The following is a 16,252-nucleotide window of genomic DNA, read 5'->3' as shown; positions in this document are numbered from 1 at the left end:
AGAGTAGTGGCAGGCTAGCCAGGGACTACATTTCCCACTTTTACTTACCATTAGATGTAGTCATGTGACTAAGTTCTAACCAATAGATTATGAAAAGAAGTGAAGAGTATTACTTCCGGAATTGATGCCTAAAGACCTCTCACACAGTATTCCATCCATCTTCCTTTCACCTTTCAGCTGGCTAGAATGAAGGTAATCCCTCAGGGTGACTTTAAAAACTATTTCTTGAAAACAGCAAAGCCTCCACCAACCCAGGCTCCTGAATAACTGTATGGATAAAAAGCCACCCCCTCTAAGCTTTTCACCTGCACAGTGCTATTATGTGAGCAAGGAAGAAACTTCTACAGTATCAGAGCCATCATTCATTTTGGATCTATTTGTTAGCACAGTTAGCCTACGCAACTAATGCAGAGAATAAGAATAGTACCTACCACACAGTGTGGTCATGGAAATTAAATGAAATCAGGAAATTAAAAAAAAAAAAAACACTTAGAGTCTTGCACATCGTAAGTGCTCAGTGTGTGTTAGCTCAGTAAGTACCCAGGAAATTAAAACAAAGACCTTAAAGTCTTCAAAGTGATTAAATTTCAAGAGATGAGCTCTTGAAAATAAAGGGAAGTGACTGATGACAGGCTCCATAGTCCATTTCTTTCCTCCTCCCCCAACCCCACCCCCACTCCCCTATCCCTACCCCTAACCCTATCGCCCCCCCGGCCCTTGCGGTCCATTTCTTCAAGCTAATCGCTCCTTCCTCCAAAGAATTTTCTGGGCTCAGTTATATATGAGTAGCACAGTAGGCAACGGAAGCACATTTGAGTGATAAAGCTGTGAAACAAGCTCAATACGCTAACCATCAGGGGCAATGACAGACCAGATGGAGACTCTGAGATGAGTCCCTAACATCAGTGAACAGAGAGGAGGAAGTTATACATAAATACATGTTCAAAGGTAAGGTTATTCCTGCTTGTTCTCTTTCTACTTGCAGCAAACACATGTGCAAACACACACACACACACACACACACACACACACACACACACACTTTCTCTGATAGATTGCTGCACTGAAAGAGTATTGGTGATTTTATTGATGAGTCTCTCAAATCATCACTAAAACAAAATAAGCTGTTCACTTCACAGCTGGAATCAAATGGAGTGCTGACAGTTGTCTCACCCTTCTCTGATGATAAATGAGCCTTCCCCTCCTTACTCAGGTCCTTGACCCAAATTCAGAGTTATTCCAGTGACCCAGGCAGACCTTTGAGGAGAAAAAAAAAAGCCCCACTCCCAAATGCCTAATGAAGCTTGTCTCAACTATTACTATTGCACCATGTCATTCTAACTATAATTGATTTGCTAAGGTATCTTATTTTTTTCATAATCAGACTAGCAGACAAAAATGCCTAATATAAACACATCTCTCTCTCCCTGTCACATATCACCAGTCCTGCTATCCCATGTTTATTTTCAGCTTTATATAAAACTTCATATTCTCCTTTTTTGTGTTGGAATTAAGCAAATAAGTGTTTGCCTTTAAAAAGATCTTTGGTAAAAGGATCGTAGAATCATGTAAAGGGAATTTTTCCCCCCTCAACAATCTTTTTTCTTATGGCACAAATTTCAATTGATTGAGAGTGACTCTCCTGAGCCCTCTTTAAAAGTGGTTTGGGCCCGATGATGTGGCTCAGTTGGCTGAGCGTCATCCCATGCACCAAGAGGTTGCCAGTTCGATTCCTGGTTAGGGCACAGGGCATGGATGTGGGCTTGAGCTCCAGTAGGGGACATGCAGGAGGCAGCCAATCAATGTTTCTCTCTCATTGGTGTTTCTATCTCTCTCTCCCTCTCCCTTCCTCTCTCTTAAAATCAATAAAAAACATATTTCTTTAAAAAAAGAAAATTCCAGAGAGCAATGCATCTAGTCTAACGTATAGAATAGACACAGACATAGATATTGATATAGATATTCTAAATCTCAATCCTTCAAAGAAAAGGACACAGCCATGTTTGAAAGCCCATTCCCAGGAATTGCTTGTCCTTGGTTGTTTTCTACAACCACCTACCTTCAACTCCTCATGTTGCAAAACATAGAGATAAAATTAAACAAGTTACACAGAGGAAAAGAGAAAAAGAGCTCTTAGAAGCAAAGGCCTGGGGTTTCTGTGTTCCTTTCACGGAACCCGACTCCCTGAGAGATCCTCAAGCCTGAGATTCTACTGGATGCCGCGTGCTCTGTGACTGCCTGAATGCCTTCCTTCGACAATAGGAAGGTGTGTGTTAACAGCCTGTAGTAACAAGACTCCATTATTTCCAGGACATAACATCTCAGAAGGACTCCCAGCTACCCAGAGGGGGGCAGAGAGTTCCATTTACCACCACCTCTGCGAGGGGTGACCACCTGACCCAGGATGAAAGCGGAGGAGCCCACCCTGGGGAGGAAGGGCTTTCTCCCTTTCAAATTTCTAAACTTTTCTAGGTCGGTGGAGGTCCAAACCACAGAACCAAGGAAACTCAAAAGGAAAGCAACAAAGGAAATGACAAATCAAAAGAGCCCTCTCCACTGAACAGCTCCTGCTGTTCTGATTTCATTAGGCGCCGGCATGGGCTGAATGGAGAGCGGCACCTCAGCCTCCTCAAACAAAGTCAACACATGGTATCGACGAGTGTGTATGACTTGCAGAGGAATGGACTGGCTGCTGGCTAAATTGTCCAGTTCCTTTCAGTCAGTGTCCCTCCTTGCTTCTTCTCTTTGTGGGGGCAGGGACCTGGGGGTTTTCTTTGTCTATGACTATGGTGCCTTTGGGATAGCAATGGTCACTCTAAGAACCCCTGTATACACCCATGTTCATATGAGCCTTCTCTCCCTCAATTGGGAGCCTTATTTGCCCACTCACCACACAAGTCCTCTTCTCCATTCCTCTGGGCCCCACTCCATCACTAATTTCATTGAAGGTATTCATGTTAGTCAAGGCTCTCTGGGTTGTATGAAACAGAAGCTCACTTCCAACTAAGGGGAAGAAACTTCTGGAAATCATGGAACTGGGTTCGCTCATAAAAATAAAGAGCAGGGTCACAAAAATAAAGCAAGACCCGGGTTTTGCAGGGCCCAAGGTTTAAATAATGGTGGTTAGGGGGGAAGATCTCTCTTTTATTTCAAATACAAATTAAGAATGTGGCAAATACCAAAAAAATTAAGCTACCTAGGAATAAACTTAACTAAAGAGGTAAAAGACCTCTACTCAGAAAACTACAGGACGTTGAAAAAAGATATAGAGGAAGACATAAACAGATGGAAGAACATACCGTGTTCATGGATTGGTAGAATCAACATCATTAAAATGTCCATACTACCCAAAGCAATCTATAAATTCAATGCACTTCCCATTAAAATACCAACGGCATACTTCAGAGATCTAGAACGAACTCTCCAAAAATTCATCTGGAATAAAAAAAGACCCCGAATAGCTGCAGCAATCCTGAAAAAGAACAAAGTAGGTGGGATCTCAATACCAGATATCAAGTTGTATTACAAAGCCACTGTTCTCAAAACTGCCTGGTGCTGGCACAAGAATAGGCATATAGATCAATGGAATAGAATAGAGACCCCAGAAATCGGCCCGAACCAATATGCTCAATTAATATTTGACAAAGGAGGCAAGAACATACAATGGAGCCAAGATAGTCTCTTCAATAAATGGTGCTGGGAAAATTGGACAGATATATGCAAGAAAATGAAACTAGACCACCAACTTACACCATACACAAAAATAAACTCAAAATGGATACAGGACTTAAATGTACGACGGGAAACCATAAAAATTCTAGAAGAATCCAAAGGCAACAAAATCTCAGACATATGCCGAAGCAATTTCTTCACTGATACAGCTCCTAGGGCACTTGAAACTAAAGAAAAAATGAACAAATGGGACTACATCAAAATAAAAAGCTTCTGCACAGCAAAAGAAACCATCAACAAAACAACGAGAAAACCCACTGTGTGGGAAAACATATTTGCCAATGACATATCTGATAAGGGCCTAATCTCCAAAATTTATAGGGAACTCATACAACTTAACAAAAGAAAGATAAACAATCCAATCAAAAAATGGGCAAAGGACCTAAATAGACACCTTTCAAAAGAGGACATCCAGAAAGCCAAGAGACATATGAAAACATGCTCAAAGTCACTAATCATCCGAGAGATGCAAATCAAAACAGCAATGAGGTACCATCTCACACCTGTCAGACTGGCTATCATCAACAAATCAACAAACGACAAGTGCTGGAGAGGATGTGGAGAAAAAGGAACACTTGTGCACTGCTGGTGGGAATGCAGACTGGTGCAGCCACTATGGAAGACAGTATGGAGTTTCCTTAAAAAACTGAAAATGGAACTCCCATTTGACCCTGTGATCCCACTTCTAGGAATATATCCCAAGAAACCAGAAACACCAATCAGAAAGGATATATGCACCCCTATGTTCATAGCAGCACAATTCACCATAGCTAAGATCTGGAAACAGCCTAAGTGCCCATCAGTAGATGAATGGATTAGAAAACTGTGGTACATCTACATGATGGAATACTATGCTGCTGTAAAAAGGAAGGAACTCTTACCATTTGCAACGGCATGGATGGAACTGGAGAGCATTATGCTAAGTGAAATAAGCCAGTCAATAAAGGAAAAATACCACATGATCTCACTCATTCATGGACAATAGAGACCATTATAAACTTTTGAACAATAATAGATACAGAGGCAGAGCTGTCTCAAACAGATTGTCAAACTGCAGCGGGAAGGCCGGGGAGGGTTGGGGGGCAGGAGGTAGGGGGGTAAGAGATCAACTAAAGGACTTGTATGCATGCATATAAGCATAACCAATGGGCATAAGACACTGGGGGATAGGGGAGGCTAGGGGACTGTCTAGGGCGGGGGGATAAAATGGATACATATGTAATACCCTTTGTAATACTTTAAGCAATAATAAATAAATAAATAAATAAATAAATAAATAAATAAATAAAGAATGTGGCAAATATTGCAAGTCAGCTCATGTAATATTTATTCCAATTCCTTTTCCTTCCTCTCCTATAGAGACTAGAGAGGTACAAACCCACTTTTCCAGAGACATCTGCCACTAAGGGTAGCCATGTGATGCCTGAATGACCAATGAGAAATAAGCAGATGTCTCCTGGGAATTTCTGGAAAACACTACCTCGTCTGCTGGTTCCTGCCTGGAATACAAATGTAATGGTCAGAGTGACAGCAGTCATCTTGAGACATAAAGGAAAAAAGTCAAGAGAATCGCAAAGACGTCACACCCACACCCTTGTACCACTGATCTAATACCAAATATCTCACATTCTCAGACATTTCTGCGTGAGAAAAAAGAAACCTCTTTATATTTACGCCTATGACAAGTTCAGCTTCCTGCTACAAAAGACAGTCCTAACAGATCCATCCACAGATCACTTCCTAAAGTGGTTTATTGTCTCCAAATAAGTATTTACTTCCTTATGTCCTTAAACTTGTTTTCTTTTTCTCCCTGATTTCACAATTTGGGAAAATACTGGTTACCTGATGGCTCTGGAAAATTGAAAATGGTTACCAAAAATAAATCAGACTAGGCTTCTCAGACCCAAAGCAAAAATTAATATGTTATGTTTGTAAAAAAAAAAAAAAAAAAAAAAAGGTTGTATAAAAAAAGACAAATGAAATAAAATCACCAGACTGTCTAGGGCGGGGGGATAAAATGGATACATATGTAATACCCTTTGTAATACTTTAAGCAATAAAAAAATAAAATAAAATAAAATAAAAGGAAGAGAGAGAAGAAAAAAAAAAAAGAAATAAAATCACCAACCTGAAGAGTATTATAAACAGTAACTGGGGGAAGAGTTCCTTAGAGTCAATAGTCACATTTAAGAAGCCCTATGTTGTCCACCAAACTTCCTGCGTCCACCAACCAGCCCTGCCATATTAGAGGAAAAGGCCATGATAACATGAAAAGGCCACTAAGTCCTGACTTAGAGGTTTTGTCTCCTAGTCTATGGCCAGGAAGGTTTCTGCAACACCCCTCCCCAAACAAGAGGAGTACGGAAGAGATGAGGCCATGAAATGGTAATGGACAGAAGACAATCTCACCAAGATTACATCCCATAAAATGGAATTGGCAACATCTGCTCAATCTAGTGTAGATAAACAGTGAACTATTTTCCATCTCATTAACTGAGAGGATGAGATATTAAATAAACCCCAGGGGCCTCATGCTTTGTTATCACGTTTAAGACTGGTCCCAGAATTGCTGCATTAGCTAATCCTTATAATGGTTTAGATCCCAAATCCTACAGTCTCTCTCTCTCTCTCTCTCTCTCTCTCTCTCTCTCTCCCTCTCCCTCTCCCTTCCTCTCTGTCTCCCTCCCTCCCTCTCTCTCTCTCTCTCTCTCTCTCCCTCTCCCTCTCCCTCTCCCTCTCCCTTCCTCTCTGTCTCCCTCCCTCCCTCTCTCTCTCTCTCTCTCTCCCTCCCTTCTTCTCTCTCTCTCTCTCTCTCTCTCACACACACACACACGCACTCACATGCACACACACTGCACACATACACACAAATTCCCAAATGGCTTAAACCAAAAGTTCCTGCTTAATCTGACTATCTCTCTAATTACTAGTCACTTAGCTTAAATTATTAACCATGTCTTCAACTGTGATATATGATACCTGTAGGTCTCCAAACAGGATTCAAATAGAATTATCTAATTCTATTAACTGCAAACAACTGCCCATTAAATATTTATTAGCCAGCTTGCATTTATTGAAGATAGATTGGAGTGTCAGCAAACCTCTGGGTTCCCTCTTCCCAGAGCTCTGTCAAGGAAGGCTCAGCCAAACCAGCTCATCAGAATTGTGACTATTGATCAACTGCCAATTACCTGTTTAGTCAAAATCAATGGAAATAAAAAGAGTGTAGAAGAACTTACAAGGTATGGTATGGATTTTTTTAAGTACTTGGTTAAATGAGTAATTTGGTTAAAATCCAGCTAACTTGATTGTAAACATGGTAAAATTTATTTTACCATGGGGAAAACGGCTGGCAGTTAAATAATTAGATTCTCTCTTTCAGACGGGTGAATTGTATTTTTAATAAAGGCGTCGAAGAACTGTCAGTTCCAGCCACCCAGGAGAGATGCGTTTTGTTGCCATGTTTTCAGATTAAAATGCCTTCTTTCTTAAAGCCATATGAAAGATAACCTGACACCTTTGGCAAACAACCCTCCCTCAGATGGTAAGCATGTGGGCAGTTTCAGACAATTAGATTACGCAAGATGGCAAGTGTTCATTCACTAAAAATGCAAGAACCATCTGGATTCTCCCAGAGGATCTGGGGAAAATGAACAAGGAAAGTCATTCTTCTGTTCAAACCACTTTATCATGAATCATTCAACCCAAATTTTAAATCCATTTGACACAGCGAAAGGCCACCATGAAGAATAAAAAGGCGACTAATGTCATCTAACGCATGGTCAAGTAGTTTCTCAATAATCAATTGTAGTCGGGCAAAGGAAAACAGGAACTGCTGTAGCAAAAAGTAAGTAGTGGCATACACAGGGTATCCCCCAAAAATGTATACACACTTTAACAGCTGCTCGCTCAATTTTGAAAATGAAATGTGTTTCAATCAACACTGCCTTTATAATTATCCAAAGTGTATGTATACAGTTTTTGAGGACACCCTATATTTTTGCTTCCTGGTTGTTTTATTTAAGGATTCAACCTTGGATAACTGCCCTTTAAGTTGATTTTGAGAAAATACTCCTGAATAGAGGCAAAATCGTTAAGATTGACATGAAAATCAGTATTAGGAATGTCTGGTAATTAAAAACAAAGCAATAGGAAAATAACTTTTGTTATATTCATACACTGGAAATAAAGTATTGCAATGCAAATGGACAATTACAACGTGGGAAATGGATTGATTTCATAAATGTGTTGAATGAAAGAGCCAGACCAAAAAAAATGGATTGTTTATTATTTAATTAACATAAAATTTTAAAACAGCTATATTTTAAGTAGAATATGTAGTATGTAGTTACCATGGGGAGTGGGGAAAAGAAAGGGAGATTTGGAAGTGCTTGGTAATGTTCTGTGTGTGGTCTGCACGCTGGTTAGACAAATCTAGTCACTTGGGGGAAATTTTTGGACTTTTCTAAATGTAGGCTATTCTTCAATAAAAAATTTACTTTCCAAAAAGTAAAGCAACAGGACGGTGTGTGTGTGTGTGTGTGTGTGTGTGTGTGTGTGTGTGTGTGTGTGTGTGTGTGTTTGGGGGTGGGGGGGGGAGAGGCTTAGTCAATTATCACTAGACCATGAAGTTTCCATCATGTTTAAAATAAGCATTAGGCAAGATGGTTTTAAGATTTCTAATGCAAAACATTCTCTGATTCTACAAAAGATCACTAGTCTCACAAGGACAAAATGGATCAATAAATCTATAATGACATCAACCCCATTTTCAGCAGTCAAAAATCTCCCACTATCCCCTCAGCCCATTCTTCACCTTTTACTTAAATAGTAAAAAGCAGTTTTTTGGCAATATACATCCATAGAGAATCCTCCCTCCAAATACATAAATAGATTATAGGTAGATAGATACATATATTCATTCACCCATTCATACATGCATGCATGCATGCATGCAGACATACATATATAAACATATTCTCAAAAAACCAGACAAAAAGGAGGGGAGAACTTTCTCACTCTCAAGAATCTGCCCTTTGAGTTTCTTTCATTTCCTCATTCACATGGAAATATTTAATCTTTGAGTTATTTTAGCCCCAAAGAGTCCATGGTTCTGAAATTAGATGGGAATGGGCACCTGAGAAATGTAAAAAATTCCTGCCCTAGAGTATCTCCTCAGTACAGCAACCTAAGTGCCTGATGTTTCCACCATTAGAGCATCTTCTTTGTTGGTCATCTCTAAACATAGCAGAGAACTGGCCTCTGAAGAAGGGAGACAGCACATAAGTTTTGTCCTAGTGGAAGAGGATGGTAGAGGTCTGGAGCTTGGTGCATCTCTAGAAGAGGGGATGCTGACCTTCAGTCCCAACATGGCATTTCCTGACCAGCCCAGAACCAAAAAGCAAGAGAAGACTATAATGGATGGGAGTCAGGTATTCTCTCACTGCTCACTTCCCATCTAACACTTCCCAACTTATTCCTGATTTTCCTCATGTCTCTATAGGAAAAAGCCTTGTGAATTCCATCACAATAGGAAAATAAAATTCCACTAATAGCCTCTTTTCCCTGAACAACCGTAAGTCACCAAAATAACTGTTCATTTTCTAAACTATTATTTATATATAGAACAGTATAGGAGGACTGCTCAAAACTTCCCTTCACTCATTGAAGGAACCAGAGCAGAGATCTCTCTGCTCATAGAGTTTTGTAAAGATATATTGGAGATTCATCAGGGAATGAGAAAATGTCACCAGTTTACAGGCAAAATAATGGACAGAAAGAACCTAAATCCCTCCAGTACGAAATCGTACAACTTTTAAATTCCCTAATAGTGTATCTCTTTAAAAGACAAAATAGAGTACAAATTAAGAATTGTTCTTCGGAGGAATCTTCCTAGATGATGTTGTCAGAAAAATAGACAATATGTCATTTCTCCTTAGCTCTCATGGCGAGTCGATGTGCCTGGAGAATATGCAACGAGCAATGTCCCTGCTGCTGCCATTTACAAATCTTAAACAGAGACTGGAAGCAGTCGAGTTGCTTTTCCTTAACAAGCTGCAGGCATCTCTAGAGAGCACACCCTCACCAGACAAAAAGAGCTGCCTGTAAATGTCTCTGTTTTATGCACTCCCAGCTGGGGCTGGGGTTATGCTTCCTCCTTTAGAGGCAAAGGGCTGTGCTATTCTCTGGGGAAAGAATGGGGCAGAGTTATATTTTGAAGGTATATGTCTAGGTGTCAAGCTGCTTCTCTAGTCTATAAAAACAGAGGTAATTGTGCAAATACTACTTTCCTCATAAAAAAATTCCCCTGACCTAGGCCAGTCTAGAAAGATCATGTGATAGAACATTCTTTTCCAAACCCAGAAGGTAGACGCAGATTGGGAGAAGAGATAAGAGCACAAAGTATGAGAGGAAAACTAGAGCTGTGACTGCAGCCAGAATCATTCCATAAAGAATTCAGAGCTGCATAGATACAAGAGGCCACTCAGCTTGCCATCCCTTGAAGACTATTGTGCCTGAGATGTCTAGTCTCCCTCCCCATATCTACTTTTCTACGTAAATATGTTTTATCTGTGTACATGGCTTCCAGGTTATAGATTACACTTCCTAGCCTTCTGTAAAGCTAGATGTGGCATGTGACCAGGTGATAGCCAATGGGAAATATGAGCACAGGTTACTTGTGCAACTTTCTGGTAACACCCTTAAGAAATAAGGTGCATGCAATTCTATCCTTTCTTCTCACTTGCTGGAATTCAGGCATAGTAGTGGAAGCTAATGCACCCAACATAGACCAAGAATAAGAAGGCATATGCTACAAATGCAAGAGAAGCAACCTTCTATGCAAGCCCTAGACTGCCTACAGTCACCAACCAAACCAATATCCTAAAACTTGCAAGCACCAATTGCTATTGATCAGTTCTTTACCACTTTCTGTCTCATTTGGAGTGATGATTATCTCTGCCTCAGATATAGCCCAGTGCCCCCATCAAGCATGGATAATCCCTCATCTAACGGCCTGGCACAATGGTAATCTCACCTCACCACTACCACTACCAAGAATGGGGTTACCACATACAGACAACTTGCAGGGTCACAGTAGCTTGAATCAAGATCCCTGGCCTAAACAGGGTGGGATCACGATGAGTCAATTTGAAATCATCCACTGAGCCTGGTCATCCAAGGCTCTAACACCCCTAATGGCAGTCATTAGCCTTTCTCTCCAGCCAGGAAATTTGAGAGGTATGCTGGAGCAGGGTCACTTAAATAGATTGCACCTGCCAAGACCCTGTGACTGAATAAATAAGTGCATGTAGAATGAAAATTAGGGGGCTGGACCTAAAATAAATTGAACAGACTACCTCTTGTTTATGTGCTTCTTTTTATCAGCTGGTTTCATGAGATTTTGCTTTGCAGAGGAGATGTGCCTCCTGAGTGTGCTTGCCAGAGACAGATGCTGGTGGGGCTTGTTGTTTGGGGTGGGGGTTTTTAATTCTATCAGACAGGGATCTGCAAGAAATTTGTAAGAGAAGAAATGCCGATGGAAAACACTACTGGAATCAAGGCAGATTTGGGGGGAAAGTTGTCCAGAATTTTTACACTCAGAGTTCCTAAAACCCTTCTTAAAGACTTAAAAATAAAAGGTGAATCAGAGTGTTACAAATAAAAGAGCTAGAGATCATCTAGTTCAACTCTGTTTTCTTAGATGAACACTTAGCCTAGTGTATAACACACGGTTGGCAATCGATACCGTTTCTGTTCTTGATGAATAAATGACCGCATGACTAGAGCATTAGAAAGATGAGTGACTGGTCCAAGATTACACAAGAAGGATTCAGATATACAAGATGTCTCAATTCCAAACCCACTATATTTTCTATGCTGCCTTCTCCCATATGTTTTTAAATGAGCTCCAAAATCCTTTACCTGACGTCTACATCAGTTGGGCCAACTTTAGTTATGTGTAATGGGGAATTTAGCAAAAACTAGCTTAAGTCAGAAGATTATTTTATTGCTTACTTTACAAAAACCTGGAGATAAATTACAAAAACCAGGCTTGATTTTTGAAGGCTCAGCAACAACATCAAGAACCTAAGAACATTCCATCCTTCCACTTGCCATGCTCATGTATTGCTTTTATTTTGAGCTTATTTCCTCATGGTTGTGAAATAGTTGATGCATTTCTTTTTATCTTCAGTGAAAGCACCCGGGAGAAATAAAGGGACAAGGATAAAATGCCATACCACACTCACGCCATTCTCTTAAATTTAAAAAAATTATTCCCCAAATTGTCAACACACTCCCCCTTATGTCCCATTGGCCAGAAAGGAGTCATATGTCCAACCTTGAACCAATCACCAGCATAAAGAAATGGAATTGTGATGGTTGGCTTTTTAAATTAAATTTATTGGGGTGACATTGGTCAAAATGAACATATAGGTTTCAGGGGTGGGTTTCTACATTACAAGATCTGTATATTGCACCATGTACCTACCATCCAAAGTCAAATCTTCTCCTGTCACCATATATTAGGATGTGATGACTGGTTTGGACCAAACATGATTCACTTACAGGAGGCAGACACATTCTAGGCCAAACAAATGTACTAACAAGGAAGAAAGGCAAATGGCTATCTGAAGATGCCTGTGAGATTCTGCCACATACACAGAATGTGGCAGCTCTACTCAAGACTAAGCTCACAGGTATTGCAACCCAACAGTGCTAGATCATGAATTCAAGTGCTTGTCAATCACTTTCTGTTTACCAGTCTCCACACGGACCCTGCAACTAAAATAATAAAACTGACTGTTTTCTTACCTTCAGGGAGGTCACTGTACAATGGCAGTTGAAGAGCACTAAACAGGCTATTACAATCCCATATGATGTCTGTTCCGATGGGGAGAGTGCCTACACCTATGGGTTAATAAAGAAGACATAACTAGGCCATAAACAGACAGTCAAGCAAGGCTTCCAAGAGCAGTTGCCATCGAAAGAATAAGTAGGAGCTCGCATGGAGCTGTTATGGGACAAGGAGCGTGTGTGTCAGGTAGAAGGCTTCGCACAGGCCAAGTGCAAGAGACAAGGAAGAATACAAAGAGTCCTGAGGCTGAAAAAAAAATTCAGTATAAGTCACTGAACATAAAGATCAAGGCCGAGCAATCCACTGAGACTAAAGAGGTAAGAGCTGGGATGAGAATTAGTCCTATTTCAAGTTTTTGCCAGTTTGCTAAAGGATTCGCCATGACAGCTGTAGGTGGAGTCCCAGGTCTGAAAACAGAGAAAATGCATCAGGCGCAGAGGCGACCTCCCTGGAGGAAATGGATCCCAACATAGCTACGTGGTGACTTGCAGTTCCCTTTGCTGGTTTTCCATCTATTGAGGCTATTACAGAGCGGGTGGAAAATAATGTGCCAGTTCAGAGTGTCAACAGCTCCCCAGCAGAAGGGCACACGTGGGTAATGAGTGTGCGTTGACAGCCCAAGGTCAGATATTTAACCATATTCCAGAGTTTAAGTGTGATACACTGAGCGCTGTTTTAGCTCCTTGCTTGAAAGGCTCACAGCTGCTAATATTTACAGAAATAGGAAGCAATTACAGTTCGCTGCCACAGGAGGAACTTAAATAATTTAAGACTCATAATGCCTCTGATTCTTTTCAAGCCATCTTTTCTCCAGAACCAGCTGCTTCTGGCTCTCTGCGAGCCCTCTGTTCAGAAGGAGGAGTTGCCCTGATGCAGGGCACTGCTTCCGCTAACCCCCAAAACTCAAGCACGCAGCTTTTTGGCATCCACGGCATTTCTCCCACACTGTACTTCATCTCTGGAAAGGGCCCCTCTTCTCACCAGCGATGAAACTCCACAGCCATCTGCCTGGGCTAATCTGGGCAAACAGAGAGAACCATAATGTGATTTCACAAATTAAACTAATTTATTTCAGTAGCCATTTTCATACCACGGATGCGGTAGGACAAGAATAGAGAAGAAGAAAAGGGAATGGGGAAGAAATTGAATACGTTGAATGCCAAACGGAAGAAAGTCAAAATTTCAGTGCCCAGACTTTCCACATTGAACCACCACCAGAGTCTCTCCTTATGGCTCCGTTGTGGACTCGGCGCTTTCCCACAGTGGTCCACAAGCTAATGAGTAGGGTAAGAACATGTGGGCAATTGTAAATTTGTTTAATTAAAGTTTAGACTAATGAATTTCTAATGTCAACCAATACAGTGATCTTTGCAAGAATGAGGGAACATTGAGGGATCTGCTCCCATTATAGAGTTTTAAAATATGACTCAGAATGTAACTGATAAGGTTACTTCAACTGGGCTAGATGCTCTTTATAGAAAAGGTGTTCCAGGATCTTTGACTTCCACAATCTTACATTTATCATCACAGCTTTTCTTGGGAAGACATCAGATGTTTTCTGGAACCCAACACATTAGCTTTCAAATCCCAGGTCTACACCTTCTGTGGCTCTGAACTCTGGGAGTCTCTCCATGTTTCTGAGCCTTGGTTTCTGCATCTGCAAAATGGAGGTGACCTTATGAACACATTTTAATGAGAATTAAATTATTTTGAATGAAATAACCTGGACAAAGAACCTAGAAGTGTCTAGCCAGCTGTGGGCAAACTACGGCCCGCGGTTTGAAATGAATAAAACTAAAAAAAAAAAAAAAGACCGTACCCTTTTATGTAATGATGTTTACTTTGAATTTATATTAGTTCACACAAACACTCCATCCATGCTTTTGTTCCGGTCCTCCGGTCCAGTTTAAGAACCCATTGTGGCCCTCGAGTCAAAAAGTTTGCCCACCCCTGGTAGACTATAGAAAGCATCCAGTGAAGCCTGGCTACTCACTTCCTTTCTCCCCCAACACCTGCTCTTCTGTTTTTCTCATCAAGATATTATGTGTAGCCCTGACCAGTTTGGCTCAGTGGATAGAGCATCAGCCTTCGGACTCAAGGGTCCCAGGTTCGATTCCGGTCAAGGACATGTACCTTGGTTGCGGGCACATCCCCAGTGGGGAGTGTGCAGGAGGCATCTGATTGGTGTTTCTCTCTCATCGATGTTTCTAGCTCTCTATCCCTCTCCCTTCCTCTCTGTAAAAAAATCAATAAAATATTTTTTTTTAAAAAAAAGATAATATGTATAACTTTCCATTGCCTGGAGTCTTTGGGAGAATGCTAGTCAGTTGCTCCTGCTTGTACCTTGAAAAATACCAAAACACTTTTTGTATCAGAAAAGGCCCTGTTGTGGGTTGAATTGTGTCCCCCCACAAAAAATTTATTCATAAAAATTTTCACTCCCAGCACCTCACAATGTGGCCTTATTTGGAAATAGTTGTTGCAGATATAATCAGTTAATATAAGGTCATATAGAGTAGGGTGGGCCCCTAACATAAAATGTCTGGTGAGCTGATTAAAAGGACACTATGTGAAAAGACAGGCGCCCAAGGAGACCGCCATATGAAGATGAAGGCAGAGGAAGGGAGAAGTAGAGAGAGATAGAGATATCAATGATGAGAGAGGATTATTGATTGGCTGCCTCCTGCATGCCCCCTACCGGGGATCAAGCCTACAACCCAGGTGTGTGCCCTGACCAGGAATGGAACCGTGACCTCCTGGTTCATAGGTTGATGCTCAACCACTGAACCACACCAGCCAGGCTGTACCATAGCTTTTTGATCCACTCATCTGTTGATGGGCACTTGGGCTTAATGCTTGCCTGGATCAAGGCTCTAAGAATATGAAAGTAGTGATTCACCAAGCCTGATTCCTTGGTGCCAAAATGCAAGAAAACCCAAGCACAGTTTAATTTAAAATAACAACTAAGAAACTTAAGATTTAACCATGTCAACTGAATAATTACCTTCTTTATTTGAAACATACCACACATTTTAATTACTTACTAATCATTCTATCCATCTTGCACAGTAGAAGTTTTTGAGTTATAACAGCAGCTTTTAAAAAACATGCTAGTACTTTTAAACTTTTCTAAACATAAGAAATTATATACTTGAGGGCAAAGGAACTAAATAGACACTTTTCCAAAGTGAACTTACAGAAGGTCAAGACATATGAAAAAATGCACAAAGTCACTGATCATCAGAGAGATGCAAATTAAAATGACAATGAGGTATCACCTCACATCTGTCAGAATAGCTACCATCAACAAATCAACAAATGACAAGTGCTGACGAGGATGTAGAGAAAAGGAAACCCTAATACACTGCTGGTGGGAATGCAGACTGGTACAGCCATTATGGAAAACAGTATGGCGTTTCCTCAAAAAATTAAATATGGAACTGCCATTTGACACAGTGATCCCACTTCTGGTAATATATCCTAAAAAACCCAAAACACCAATCAGAAAGAATGTATGCATCCCTATGTTCATAGCAACACAATTTACAATAGATAAGATATGGAAACAGCCCAAGTGCCCATCAGTAGATGAGTGGATTAAAAAACTGTAGTACATTTATACCATGGAATACTATGCAGCAGTAAAAAAAGAACAATATTTTA

This window comes from Myotis daubentonii, chromosome 5 (assembly GCF_963259705.1).
Source record: "Myotis daubentonii chromosome 5, mMyoDau2.1, whole genome shotgun sequence".
Taxonomy (NCBI): Eukaryota; Metazoa; Chordata; class Mammalia; order Chiroptera; family Vespertilionidae; genus Myotis; species Myotis daubentonii.
This window is presented reverse-complemented; position numbering follows the sequence as displayed.